We start from the raw sequence: 14,974 nt of genomic DNA, 5'->3' as shown, positions 1-14,974 counted from the left end.
ATTTCAGGTTTACATCGAAGTAGGATGGTTAGACCACCTGACAGTTTCTTCAAACTAAGGGGTGGTATTGGAAATTAAATATCCATCAATTTCTCCAAACATCACTGGCCAGAGCATTGGTAGTTATCAGGCACAAAGTTACCACATGTAGTACTTAGGTTTGAGAGGAACCCACAATGCCAAGAGTAAGTACTCAAACTGTATACTATAAATAGGTGACACTCTCCTTTTAAGACGTGGGCAGGAAGTTGTGGCCGGCGGCCTCTCACCACCAAACTATCTGTGATTATGCCTCCTCCCACTCTCTGGAGGCAGGACTCGGCGATGACAACCTCCCATTAAACTGATGATGTCAGTGGCTACTTAGGCCCCAGGAATGATGATCTCTCACAAGTCTGGTGATGTCAGCAGTGAGCAACTCAGGACCTGACAGTGCTGAACTGCTGTAACCTCTGGGTAAACATGGCAGCAGAGTTTCTCCCTCTCTTCAGTGTCTGCGATGAATACTAAGGCAGGCAGCCCCCCAGCACAGCCTTCTCACTAGTGCTCACCTCTCAGCTCACCATCAGCCTGCCCTTGAGCCCCAGCAGAGCCTCTCCGAGCAGAGCCCTACCCAATCCTCTTCTATAGAACTGTATTGTAAATGTACTGTCTCGTTTTATTTTGTGAAGTGCTGCACAACTGTTAGCACTATATAAATCCTGTATGATATATATATATATATATATATATATATATATATATATATATATATTTTTTTTTTTTTTTTTTTTTTTTTTTTTTACTGTATATCGGTCAGCAACAGATTTGTTGATGCACATCACGGCATTAAAAACATGTGTAAAGCATTACATGTTTTCAATTTTTCTTTTCAAATTTTTGTTTGCAGAGTGTTGACTTCTATATTAATCAGTGAACTTGTTTTCCTGCCCACAGCTGGGCTAACAACCACATTGATTCCTGGTATTAGTCAAAATATATATATGCTATTTAGATCTAGGCATTGACTTTGCCAGCTCCATTATACAATGTATAATATATCATCATAAAAAAGAAGTGTACAAATTAAGCTTTGATTTTAATTAAACACCTGGGTATATCTACAAACAGTTGCTGTGTCATTATCAGGCATGATATACAGTGAAGGGAAAAAGGTATTTGATCCCCTGCTGATTTTGTACATTTGCCCACTGACAAAGAAATGATCAGTCTATAATTTTAATGGTAGGTTTTTTTTTAACAGTGAGAGACAGAAAAACAACAAAAATATCCAGATAAACGCATTTCAAAAAAGTTATAAATTGATGTGCATTTTAATGAGTGAAATATGCATTTGATCCCCTATCAAATCAGCAAGATTTCTGGCTCCCAGGTGTCTTCTATACAGATAACGAGCTGAGATTAGGAAAGGGATCCCCTAAGGCTCGGTTCACACAGGGGCGACTGCGATCCGACTTCAGGTCGCCCCTAGTCGCCTCAGGTCGGACAACATTTAAAAATCAATGTAAGTGAATGAGAGCCGTCTTAATGCACGCTACTGAAGTCGCCTCCGACTTCAAAAGAAGTTCCTGTACTACTTCATTCCGACTTGTAGGCGACTTGTACCCATTGATTTCAATGGAGGTCGCCTCCAAGTCGGATCTCTGTCTATACGGAGGAGACTTTGACAGAATTATTAGCTCTGAAGGGGGAACTCCACGCCAAATTTCTGAAAAAAAATTTGGCGTGGGTTCCCCCTCCGAGAGCATACCAGGCCCTTAGGTCTGGTATGGATTCCAAGGGGAACCCCCTACGCCGAAAAAAACGGCGTGGGGGTCCCCCCAGATCCACACCAGACCCTTATCCGAGCACGCTACCCGGCCGGCCAGGAAAGGGGGTGGGGACGAGCGGGCGCCCCCCCCTCTTGAGCCGTACCAGGCCGCGTGCCCTCAACATGGGGGGTGCCTTGGGGGAGGGGGGGGCGTGCGGCCCCCACACCCCAAAACACCTTGTCCCCATGTTGATGAGGACAAGGGCCTCTTCCCGACAACCCTGGCCGTTGGTTGTCGGGGTCTGCGGGCGGGGGGCTTATCGGAACATGGGTTGATGTCACATGGTGACAGTCCCAGCATCCTCCGGGACTGTGACATCATAAGGGGGCGGGGTCACCATGTGACATCAACCCATGTGACCAACCCATGTGACATCAACCCATGTGACACTGCCCCTTGTCCCTATATAAGTGGCAGCACAGCGCGTCCCTGGCATTGCGGCCGGAGAGAACGTCGAGTCAACATCTCCAGGAGAAGAAGAAGAAGAACGGAAGGCGGCGGCGGCGACAGAAGACCGGACCACCGCCTGTAAAAGAGCTATAAGAAGGCGCGGTGGCCCGGCAGAAGAACCGAAGAGGGGGACAAGACCCCCGAAGTCGGAAGAAGAGGCCACGGCGACGAAGAAGAATGCCGGGCTCCTCCAATAGTAAAAGAGCTACAAGAAGATAGCGGAGGAGTCCGGCGAGAAGACCCCCGAAGACGGAAGACCCCCGGAGCTGTGCAATAAAGTATTTTATCTCGTGTGTTGTGTTTTTTTTGTACTTTTATTTTACAGGTGAATGGGTAGGGGTACATTGTACCCCATACTCATTCACATAGGGTGGGGGGCCGGTATCCGGGGGCCCCCTTATTAAAGGGGGCTCCCGGATTCTGATAAGCCCCCCGCCCGCAGACCCCGACAACCAACGGCCAGGGTTGTCGGGAAGAGGCCCTTGTCCTCATCAACATGGGGACAAGGTGCTTTGGGGTGGTGGGGCCGCACGCCCCCCTCCCCCAAGGCACCCCCCCATGTTGAGGGCACGCGGCCTGGTACGGCTCAGGAGGGGGGGCGCCCGCTCGTCCCCACCCCCTTTCCTGGCCGGCCGGGTAGCGTGCTTGGATAAGGGTCTGGTGTGGATCTGGGGGGGACCCCCACGCCGTTTTTTTCGGCGTAGGGGGTTCCCCTTGGAATCCATACCAGACCTAAGGGCCTGGTATGCTCTCGGAGGGGGAACCCACGCCAAAAAATTTTTCAGAAATTTGGCGTGGAGTTCCCCCTTCAGAGCTCATTCTCTGATTGGCCACGGCAAAAGTCGCCTGGCCTGGGGCGACTTGTAAGTCGCCCCCAGGTCGTGTCTAAAAGTCGTGTTCAAGTCGTCTCCAAGTTGCCTCACAAAGTCGCCCTGAAGTCGTGTCGCCCCTGTGTGAACCGAGCCTAAAGGGAGTGCTCCTGCTCCTAAACTCAGCTTGTTACCTGTATAAAAGGCACCAGTCCACAGAAGCAATCAATCAGATTCCAATCTCTCCACAAATGACCAAGACCAAAGAGCTGTCCAAGGATGTCAGGGAGAAGACTTTAGACCTACACAAGGCTGAATTGGGCTACAAGACTATCGCTAAGCAGCTTGGTGAGAGGGTGACAACAGTTAGTGCGATTATTCGCAAATGGAAGAAACACAAAATAACTGTCAATCTACCTCGGTCTGGGGCTCCATGCAAGATCTCACCTTGTGGAGTTTTAATGATCATGAGAATGGTGAGGAATCAGCCCAGAACTACACAGAAGAATCTTGTCAATTGTCTCAAGGCAGCTGGGACCATAGTCACCAAGAAAACAATTGGTAACACACTACACTGTGGATTGAAATCTTGCAGTACCCGCAAGGTCCCCCTGCTCAAGAAGGCACTTGTACAGGCCTGTCTGAAGTTTGCTAATGAACATCTGGATGATTCAGAGGTGAACTGGGTGAAAGTTAGGGTTGCCACCTGTACGGTTTTCTCCCGGACAGTCCGGCTTTTGAATGATGTGTTCAGGTTTAGTTCTGCCCCAGACCCGGACACATAATTCACACGGACTGCACCGAGAGTGACAAGTCTCCCCTCTCCCTGACAGCAGCTTGGTTCAGCAGAACAGAGCAGAGTGTCAGTGTATCAAAGCTCATCCCCTTCTCCTCCTTCTCTGTTCTGTAGACACACAAGGAGGAGGGGGGAGCAGGGACACGCAGATATCAGGTCTGTAGAAAGTTTTTTATTATGCTCTGTAGATGGAGGAGGGAGGAGGAGAGAACGTCTCGAAAGGTACAAAATATGTGGAGTGATTGATGGGTTAGGAAGATATGTGCTGGAGGGGCTTTGGCAGGAGGAAGATATGCTAGAAGTGTGGATTGGATTTGAAATCTGACAACACCCCAGCACTATCTCTCTTCCTTCCCAAAGCACCCCTCCATCACATATCTTACCCCCACCCTTCCCCCTTGCACTGGCCCTCTTCTCTCACAAAGCGCTCCCCCAGCACATATCTGACCCCCCTAAACGCCCCCAGCACATATGGGCACAGGCTGCATTTGATGGGCACAGAGGCTGTATGATTGGCACAGAGGCTGCATATGATGAGCATAGTGGCTGTATGATTGGCACAGAGGCTGCATATGATGGGAACAGTGGCTGTATGATTGGCATAGAGGCTGCACATGATGGGCACAGTGGCTATATGATTGTCACGGAGGCTGCATATGATGGGCACAGTAGCTGTATGATGGTCACAGAGTCTGCATATGATGGGCACCGAGGCTGCATATAATGGACACAGAGGTTGTATGATGAGCACAGAGGCTGCATATGATGGGCACAGAGGCTGTATGATGGGCACAGGCTGCATATGATGGGCACAGAGGAGGCATATGATGAGCACACTGGCTGCATATGATGAGCACAGTGGCTGCATATGATGGGCACAGAGGCTGCATATGATGGGCAAAGGCTGCATATGATGGGCACAGAGGCTGTATGATGGGCACAGGCTGCATATGATGGGCACAGAGGAGGCATATGATGAGCACAGTGGTTGCATATGATGAGCACAGTGGCTGCATATGATGGGCACAGAGGCTGCATATGATGGGCAAAGGCTGCATATGATGGGCACAGAGGCTGCTAATGATGGGCACAGTGACTGCATTTGATGGGGCACAGTGGCTGCATTTTATGGGCCACAGTGGCTGCATTTTGTGGGGCACAGTGGCTGCATTTTATGGGGCACAGTGGCTGCATTTTATGGGGCACAGTGGCTGAATTCTATGGGGCACAGTGAGGCTGCAATTGATGTTTTGGTATGGTCAGGAAGGGGCAAATCCTTCCGGGGCTGAAGTGGTTAAACTCACTAAACAGGGTTAAAATTGTTTGAATTTTGACATTCTTGTGTAATGCAAACTGACATTTATCATTGCCCCTCAGGCCAATAAACCTAATAATCTAACAAATATTAATAAAGGAATTAAACGTTTTATTTGAAGTCAATGTATTTCCTCATATCTTTCAGAAACAATCAACTTCCTGAATCCACATTTTAATAGAAATTGTATATTTTTTCTTCTGTTAAAGAAGGGCAATTATTTCTGCTGTTACCAGTAACTGTAACGTTCATGAAAACTTTATACTTCTGTATCATCTAAATGGAATACGATTATTTCTGGAAATAGCACAAAAATGTGTTATCATTTTGGATAAAGAAGGAAATTCCTCCAGTATAAGAAAACTCTTGGGCAGTAATACATAAATGCATAGTTGAATTAAAAAAAAATAATAATTGTATATAGCAAAAGTATTACACCAATGATTCACATTATCACTGATGCTATTTATGGTAATTTCCATTTGAATAAATAAAAAACTGTATCCTTCAATGTAGATCCAATGTCCACCGCCACCGCCAGACCCGAGAAAATACAAAAAACAAAAAAGCTCCGCTCCTGACAAACGTTCCCGCGGTTTGCCTGGCCCGCCATTTGACATTCCTAAATAGCTATGGAGCAGGGCCACCAGGCGATGTCACCTGGTGGCACCGCCCCCTGTGACGTCATCTAGTGGTGCATGCTTGGCTGCTGACATCACAGGGGGGAGGTGCCACCAATTGACGTCTCCAGGTGGCCCTGCTCCATAGCTAATTAAGAAATTTCACACGTCGGGCCAGGCAGATCACGATAGCGTTTATAAGGAGAGGAGCTTTTTTATTTTTATTTTTTCGGGTCTGGTGGTGGCAGCGGGCATTGGATCTATATTGGGGGCATTGTTTTTTTATTTTTTAATAAAGGTACTTTCTTTATTCACTGTTTATACTTTTTTGGTAAATGGGTAGTGGTACTAAGTACCCCATACTGATTCACATCTGGGGCCCCCCTTGTTACATGGGGCTGCTAGATTCCGATAAGCCCTTTGCTCGCAGACCCCCACAAAAACAGCACAGGGTTGTGGGGAGGAGTCCCTTGTCCCCATAAACATGAGGACAGGGTGCTTTGGGGTGGAGGGGGGCAGAGCCCACCCAAAGCAACCCCCATGTTGAGGGCATGTAGCCTGGTATGGTTTGGGGGAGGGGGAGTGCTCACCAGTACCCTCCCTTTTCTAACCTGTCGGGTTGCATGCTCGGATAAGGGTCTGGTATGGATTTTGGGGGGAACCCACGAAATGTGAAAAAAAAAATTGGCATGGGGTTCCCCTTAAAATCCATACCAGACACAAAGGGCCTGGTATATATTAAGATGGTGGCACCCCATGCCCTTTTTTTGTATTCAGCTTTCAGCGGGAACCTGCTGACAGCTGATGATTCACCAGTTGTTTGATCAGGGCGGCCGACTTTCCAGCCTGCTCCATAGCAACCAGCTATACACAATGTATTAAAGTGAAAAAATAATGCAAAACGCATTAAAAATGCAACAAAATGCATTAGAAATGCATTAAAAATAATGTTCAAAAACGTACGGCAAAGCGAGCCTGAAAAACACATCAAGCGCAGCCCGCATTGACGTGAACCTAGACTAAAAGGATAAATTTCACACTGGTTCTATGTATAAAGTATCCCAGTTATCATAAAAAAGCCAGTTATTAAGGTTTAATGTACACGGGACGTTTTTACAAACTTTCCTGAACGATTTAACTTGACAGATAGTAACCCACATTTAAAACATCCCTTTTGCCACATTTATATGCCACGTTTACCCGCTGTTAGCTGCGTTTAGCCACGGTTGTGTTTAGAAGCGTTTGAAAAAAACTCCCTGAGGATCTGAAAAAAAAAATTGTTGCTCTACATAAAGATGGCCTAGGCTTTAAGAAGATTGCCAAGACCCTGAAAATGAGCTGCAGCAAGGTGGCCAAGATGAAATAAAGGTGTAACAGGACAGGTTCCACTCAGAACAGGTCTCGCCATGGTCGACCAAAGAAGTTGAGTGCACGTGCTCAGCATCATATCCAGAGGTTGTCTTTGGGAAATAGACATATGAGTGCTACCAGCATTGCTGCAGAGGTTGAAGGGGTGGGCAGCCTGTCAGTGCTCAGACCACACGCCACACACTGCATCAAATTGGTCTGCATGGCTGTCGTCCCAGAAGGGAGCCTCTTCTAAAGATGATGCACAAGAAAGCCCACAAACAGCTTACTAAAGACAAGCAGACTAAGGACATGGATTACTGGAACCATGTCCTGTGGTCTGATGAGACCAAGATAAACTTATTTGGTTCAGATGGTGTCAAGCATGTGTGGCGGCACCCAGGTGAGGAGTGCAAAGACAAGTGTGTCTTGCCTAAAGTCAAGCATGGTAGTGAGAGTGTCGTGGTCTGGGGCTACATGAGTGCTGCCAGCACTGGGGAGCTACAGTTCATTGAGGGAACCATAAATGCCAACATGTACTGTGACATACTGAAGCAAAGCATGATCCCCTCCCTTCGGAGACTGGGCTGCAGGGCAGTATTCCAGCATGATAAGGACCCTAAACACACCTCCAAGATGACCACTGACTTGCTAAAGAAGCTGAGGGTAAAGGTGATGGACTGGCTAAACATATCTCCAGACCTAAACCCTATTGAGCATCTGTGGGGCATCCTCAAACGGAATCTGGAGGATCGCAAGATCGCTAACATCAACCAGCTCCGTGATAGGTGGCAGCCCGTCTATAAAGGGGGCACGGGTGCCGCCGCCCCCCCCCCCCCCCTCCAGGCAGTCACAAAAAAAAACAATTTAAAATTAGCCCTTTAAAAAAAAAAAAATAGAAAAAAAAGTCCTTAAGTTCACTGTGTTCAGGCACCAGACACAGTGCACCATGGGAAGGGCCACGGCTATGCAATCAAGAGAATGCAAAACTTTTCAGTTTTTTTTGCGCCCCCTCAAATATTTTGAGCACCAGCCACCACTGATGGTGGTCACACAAAATATTGACACTTGGGCCCAATTTTGACATTTTCACTTAGGGGTGTACTCACTTTTGTTGCCAGCGGTTTAGAACAGGCCCAGAACAAAAGGGAACCTAGGTGCAGGGCCCACATGACTGGGGGTTGCTGTGGAGGTTGCACAAGTTGGTTCCTAAGAAATGGGCAGGTCAAGAGGTGGGGTGGAAGGTGCTGTGCATTTGCAGGGCTAGGAGGTGTGGCTTGGGTATTGGTCATGTTTGGGGGCGGGGGTTTAGTTTAGTAGGGGGGGTCAGCAGGAGAAGAGGCAACATCACAGAATGAATGGTTGTGTGTTGAGTTATTTTGAGGGGACAGAAAATTCACACTGTTATACAAGCTGTACACTCACTCATTTACATTGTAGCAAAGTGCCATTTCTTCAGTGTTGTCACATAAAAAGATATAATAAAATATTTACAAAAATGAGAGGGGTGTACTCACTTTTGTGAGATACTGTATACTAAACTGCCTGCACGCCACTAACTAACCTGCCTAATCTAGTTCAAGTTCTCCTCTCCACGTTATTATCACACTATACATGACCGCTGTATCGTGTGGGGTGTGGATTTAGCCCCCTGAGCCACGATTGGCCAAAGGCACCCTGCCTTTGGCCAATCATGGATCTCATAACAGATCACGCTGTGTTTGGCCAAAGCATGCAGGTCAGGTGCATGCTTTAGCCAATCAGCAGCCGTTAATGCACTGAGATCTCGCAGTGCATTATGGGGTGCTCCACGGCGCTGGAATTTGCCGCAAACTCCCCACATGTTCAGTTAGTTTCCGAGCAAATGAACGCCTGATGTTCGAGTTGAACTTACGTTTGACCCGAACATCGAGATCACGCCTACTTGTAGATAAGTAATGAGCTGTAAGGTTGATCGCAGTTTTCTTTAGTCAAGTCAGCAAAGAGACAAATTGTTGCCGAAGGTCACGTCCCTTTGCACATCATCACCTGCACATTTCACTGTTTTTATTGAATAAACCATTTTTCCTCAATTTCATGTGGAGGCTTTAGTTAGGTTAAACTTAGTGCAGTGATGAGTTTGACCTAAATCTAGAACCTAAAAATACAGAAGAAAAAGTGGAAACCGAAGTGAAGGACACGCCGTACACAGAGCGGGTGTCAGCAGACCTCTTGCAGGAAACAGCTGCGCTAGGTGTTTAATTACTCCACAGAGACAGAACCAGCATGGCTGAGAACCTGCTCCGGATGGATAAAAAACTCAGGTCATTGTCCCTTGTGTACATAATTAGAATGGAGAGAGCATGCTCCACGTAATTAGCATTTTCAACAGACGATTTGTATTAATTAGCAAGTGAATGAGTGTCTGATCATATCAAGGGTTGGGAATTGTAACTGCTCCATCTAGTATAGAACATTTTTTCCCCAATACATTTATTTATTTATTTATTTTATTATGTCTACAGATTTTGTTTTTTAACAGCTCCACAAACATAAAGCATTTCTATTCTTGCATAATGCATAGACATAAGAGTGAGAGTACATTTCCTGAAAGTGAAGTTGGCATAGATGATTCCCCCTCTATTCTTGTTCAATATTATTTGTACAATTTTGACAATGATCACCATGATAAATAGGGAGGGCGGGCTTCCCCGGTATTAATGGGCGGATCAAACTAGCCAGGAAGTCGTCGCTGCACACCGCCAATCATAGGCAGTGAGGCATTTCCCGACCTGCAACTGCCAAAACACAGGCTGCCTATGATTGGCCGTGTGCAGTGCCGGATTCCTTGCAGGTTTGATCCGAACATGCCCGAGCCCATCGTTTTTCCCCAGTAGAGATGGGCTTTGGCACGTTCAGAATCCTAGTCCCAACCTACCTGCCTGATGCGGCCAGGAAGTCGACACTGCACGCCGCTAATTTGTGCAGCTGTGGTGTCGGCTTCCTGGTGGGATCGGGCAGGTGGGTTGGGGCTAGGATCCCGAACATGCCCGAGCCCATTCCTATACCCAAGTGTGGACACAGACAGCAATGAATACCTAACGTAAAACTTGTTAAGGTGGTAATAAAGTTTTTTTTTTTTTTTTCTGTAAAAATACCCACTTCAATAGTGGGCATGTTTACCCCTCTCCTGCCCAGGCCAATTTTCAGCTTTCAGTGCTGTCGCACTTAGAATGACAATTGTGCTGTAATGCAACACTGTACCCAAGCTGAATTTTTATCATTTTGTACACACAATTAGAGCTTTCTTTTGGTGGTTATTAATCACCACTGGGTTTTAAATTTTTGCTAAATAAACAAAAAAAGCCTGAAAATTAGTTTTTCTTTGTTTCTGTTTGCAAATATATAATTGTTCTTCATAAATGTAGCCCAAAATGTATTCTGTTACATTTCTAAAAATAAGGCTCCATGCACACTGAAGCTCAAAAAAGCTTTTTCTGGACGCCAGATTGCTGGCAGAAAACGCTGGTTGAAAAACTTGCTTTTAACAGCGTTTTGTACTAGCGTTTATGAGCGTTTATTAGCGTTAGCGTCTATGGGCGTTTTCAATAAAAATACACAGAGGACACTCCAAAAATCCCACAGTACATTCCAAACTCCCACAATGCATTGAAAAAATAGAATGCCGAACACTAATTAACGCCCGTTTATGAGCGTTTATAAGCGTTTATGAGCGTTTATCAGCGTTTGTCGTTTTTTGGCGGTGAAAAACGGCACTTTGAACACAAATTTCTGGCGTTCAGAAAAAAGCCCATAAACTCCACTGCTCATTAAAGCTGAAAAACGTCCATGTGTGCATGGACACATAGGCTAACATAGAGTGGAGTTTATGGGCTTTTAAAAAAAACGCCCAAACTCCAATAAACTGCAGTTTATGAGCTCCAGTGTGCATAGAGCCTAACCCAAATCAGTGTATATTATTTAGTCTGAAGGAAAGTTATAGGCTCCATGCACACTGAAGCTCAAAAAAGCTATTTCTGGACGCCAGATTGCTGGCAGAAAACGCTGGTTGAAAAACCTGCTTTTAACAGCGTTTTATACTAGCGTTAATGAGCGTTAATGAGCGTTTTACAGCGTTAGCGTTAATGGGCGTTTTTTATAAAAATACACAGAGGACACTCCAAAAATCCCACAATGCATTGAAAAATAGAATGCCGAACACTAATGAACGAGCGTTAATGAGCGTTAATGAGCGTTAATGAGCGTTTGTCGTTTTTTGCCGCTGAAAAACGGCACTTTGAACGCGAATTTCTGGCGTTCAGAAAAAAGCCCATAAACTCCACTGCTCATTAAAGCTGAAAAAACTTCCATGTGTGCATGGACACATAGGCTAACATAGAGTGGAGTTTATGGGCTTTTACAAAAAACGCCCAAACACCAATAAACTGCAGTTTATCAGCTTCAGTGTGCATGGAGCCATAGAGTCCACAAACTATGGTATATAACTAAAAATGTTGATGAGTCAAATGCCAGGACGGTAGAAATATCCCCCCAAATGACTTTTTGGAAAGTAGACAGTCCAATGTATTTAGTAAGAGACATGGTGGGTTTTTTGAAGTTGCAATTTTTTGTAATTTTGTAATTTTTTGTAATAATTTTTTGAAAAATGAATAAATAAAAAAAAAAAAGATATTTAACATACTGTCACCAGTGCAGTACAGCATCATCATATAACTGGTGTGGTGGTGATCAGGGACTGGTGACAGTACAAAAACATATAAAAATGTTTAAAAAAAATATTTAATTGTAGAAAAATTTAAAATAATGCATTTAGGTGGCAAAAATATGAATGCAATCTATACACTGGGGGGAGAACGTCTGGGGGAATCTAGGATGGAAAAGGACCTGGGGGTCCTAGTAGATGATATATACACACACATATATCATATAAACAGCACTAGCAGCAAAAAAAAAATAAAAAAAAATAGGACCGTAATTAATTAATACATGAATATACAAATAGGTAGCCTACTGTAGACCAAAATCGATATCAGCATCACATGTGTCCGGCGCGTTTCGTGTAGAGACACTCTTCAGAGGCGGATGCTCAAATATGTCTACAGAGTGTAGAAAAATTATAATATTAGTCTAGTTCTAACTAATAATATCAAGTAAAGGCAAATTAACCCGCCCTGAATACTCACAGCAGGGTGCATACAACAAGACCTCCCAAAATGGATGTCACTTTAGCCATGATCACTTTACTCACATATTGATCTAATATATATTTATTTAACATATATTTTACATTTTTTATTTAATTTTTTTTTTTCTCCATATTCATTCACACATAGTCCCATGAACACTTCTTTTTTGATCATTTTAGGTTGCCATTATAGGCCACTATGGGTCTTCTTTACATACGCACCAGCAATTTGTGTCTTGGGTCATCGGGAGGTCTTGTTGTATGCACCCTGCTGTTTCTGGCTGTATTTGCCTCAGTTCCCGGGGGAGATTTTGGGACTTTCATTGCACGGTCAAGACATATTACCACATTGGATTTTGTTGGGAGTATTCAGGGTGGGTTAATTTGTCTTTTTTTATATTATTAATTAGAACTAGACTAATATTATCATTTTTCTACACTCTGTAGAGATATTTGAGCATCTGCCCCTGAAGAGTGTCTCTACACGAAACGCGTCGGACACATGTGATGCTGACTTGTGTCTATAATGGACATAACGATTTTGATCTACAGTAGGCTACCAATTTTGATATTCATGTATTCATTAATTACGGTAATATACTGTATTTATTGGAGTATAATACTCACCTTTTCACCATGCAAATTGGGTGCAATCAATGTGTGCCAATACTACAATTTTAGCTGCCTCAGAGGGGACAGGGAAGGGGGGCGGGACGAGTGCCATCAGATTAAATACAGTAAGAATCTCCTGTTTACTTGGCCTCTGTAATAGGAAGTCCCGTCTCCTGGGCCACCATTGGACCAGTGTTCTGTCTATCATAGGAGATTCACATTGTATGCAATCGTCCCGCCCCCCTCCCGTCCCCTCTAGGCTGCAGATGGGCATAGATCAGGCTGCATTGATGGCAAAGGTGAGGCTGCTGCATTGATGGCAATGATGAGGCTGCATTGATGGCACTTGTGAGGCTTCAGATGGACACTGACCTTTATTTTGCCTCAAAGTTCCTTATTTCAAATTTTACGGGTTTTTTTTCCTGAAACTTCACTCTTAAAATGAATGTGGGTGTTATACGCCTGTGCGTGTTATACGCCGATAAATACGGTATATTTTTTCTTTTGCTGCTAGTGCTGTTTATATGATATATGTGTATATATATATATATGAACGTATTCAATGCATTCAATAATTAATTGTGCTAAAAATTACTATATCTATATAATTTTTTTTACCCATGCCACACCTGTATATTATGTGTTGGGTGGAGTTGATGTTAATCAGTATACTTACTGTACATGTGGTTTTTAATATCGCTATATTTCATAGAAATATAGTAAAATTTAGTAAAATTTGAAATGTACTCAAACCGCCTCCACAAAGTCATCTATCTCATTCAAAGTCCCACTTTTCCCTTACTTTTCAGCATGCAGATCTCTGCTCAATTTTTTTATGGGGGATTTTTGCTGACACCTAATGCCCATACTTCTTGGAGGGGGGGGGGGGGGCGCAGTTTGGCATGTTTTGGGCTGTAGATGACCTTGTCTTGGCATTGACATACATGGTCGAATTTCGAACAAATTTTCTTTTCAAAATCAGAAAATTTGTTTTTTTTTGTGATCCGATGATGCCACCATTGATTTTCAAAATTCGGCCGACCGAGCCTTCAATTTCACCTCATGTTGCTACAGAAAATAATTTTCGTGGCCGGGAATCTTCTTTTCTCTCCGTAAATTTTCTTTTCTTATTACATTTCTCGCACAATTCTCCCATCATTAATTAAAAAATTGTTAATTTTTCAAAAAATTTCCAACATATCCGATTTCTCAAATTTGATTTCCACACGAAAATTGGCTGTTGCTACAGCCCACTAATGGTGCGAAATTCATACGAAAATTCTTAGATACGATTTTCGAAAGAAAATTCTTTAGAAATTTGAACCGTGTATGGCCGGCATAAGACTTTGACCACTTTCTGTTTTGATGCACTTGCAATGCATTTATCTCATTTAAACTGAAAGTGCAATTGGGCTTTAATTACAATAAACTGTTTACATTCATATAAATTTCCAAAATACTATAGATTTTCTTTTAACAACATTTTTATGGTATTTTAGTCGGTGACACACGGCTCCATCTAATTCCAGCAATTTCTACATTTGTACATGACCGTGCGTACGCCGCTGTTCTGTAATGACTCTAATAATGTCTTAAACAAGGAGGAAAGTAGTGCAGCTCTCACTTAACAAGTTTAGAAAATGTTCCTGTAGAGTTATAAAAGTCACTGAGATTTACAGAGAGTGTCGGCTCTGCAGAACAAACGAGATAAGGTGTTACACTTTATTTGGACTCGTAAAGATCATATTGAGATCTTCGGATAGAAATACAGCAGGTGAAAGAAGTCACGGCGCTGCGACACAACTCAGGCACTACGGGAAAATGAAACAATATACAACATCATTTTTAATTGCGTGGGGGAATTTTTTTTTATTTTTTACCGATGGCAGCTGGCGTAATCACTTTTCTGTAAAGAAACTCTGCAGAAATAATTAGAGTCATATTTTCTAATAAATTCAGGTTGTCTTTATTTGTTTTCCAGATTCTGTTATGACAAGGGAGGGCTCACATGGTGGCAGAGGGCCAGGTT

The sequence above is a fragment of the Lithobates pipiens genome, unplaced genomic scaffold, assembly GCF_037356315.1.
Source record: "Lithobates pipiens isolate NorthernLeopardFrog02 unplaced genomic scaffold, aLitPip1_a1.2 Scaffold_16, whole genome shotgun sequence".
NCBI lineage: Eukaryota > Metazoa > Chordata > Amphibia > Anura > Ranidae > Lithobates > Lithobates pipiens.
This window is presented reverse-complemented; position numbering follows the sequence as displayed.